Raw genomic sequence first — 816 nt, 5'->3', positions numbered from 1 at the left:
AAAAAAAAAACAAAAAAAAAACAAAAAGAAAAACACAACACAAAACCAAATTAAAATTTTCAGTTTACTTAAACAAATTTGAAATTCAATAACAAATGAAACATAGACCATAGCCTCAGATGCATACTAAGTAAATTTTGTCAAAAGTGGGTAGAACACTGTAGAATTTAAATATCAAATGGCATTAAGCAATCAAAAGGCAAGCTTTTGGTTTCAGAGGCAGAGCCCTTCACCAAAAATGATGCAACATAAGGCAATCAAAAGAAAATTTGCTCAGGTTCTACTGTACCAACGCAAAAACTTGCAACAAAACTTCTGTTGCAGTGGACAGCATTTAATCCATAATCAGACTAAGAAATTTTGAAGGAGATATTTTTCATATAAAAAGCTAACAAAAGCAAATGGAATAATTTACAAGTACAAAAGTCAAATAGTAAGCAAAGTGACAAATACAAAATCTTAGTATATTTTTGCCATGGTTTACCCCCAGCCAGCAATTAATTGCCACGCAGCTGCTCATTCCCCCCACCGCCCACCCCATGTGGGATGAGGAGGAGAATCAGAAAAAGGCAAAAACCCGTGGGATGAGATAAGAACAGTTTAATAATTGAAATAAATTAAAATATACTACTACTACTACTACTGTTAATTTTAATGAAAAGGGAGATAATAAAAAAAGAGAGGGGAATAAAACCCAAAAGAAACAAGTGATGCACCATACAATTGCTCACCACCCACTGACCAATGTCCAGCCCATTCCCGAGCAGTGATCAGCCCCTCCCAGCCAACTGCCCCCCAGTTTATATACTCGGCATG

Source organism: Acanthisitta chloris, unplaced genomic scaffold (genome assembly GCF_000695815.1).
Source record: "Acanthisitta chloris isolate BGI_N310 unplaced genomic scaffold, ASM69581v1 scaffold11018, whole genome shotgun sequence".
Lineage (NCBI taxonomy): Eukaryota > Metazoa > Chordata > Aves > Passeriformes > Acanthisittidae > Acanthisitta > Acanthisitta chloris.
This window is presented reverse-complemented; position numbering follows the sequence as displayed.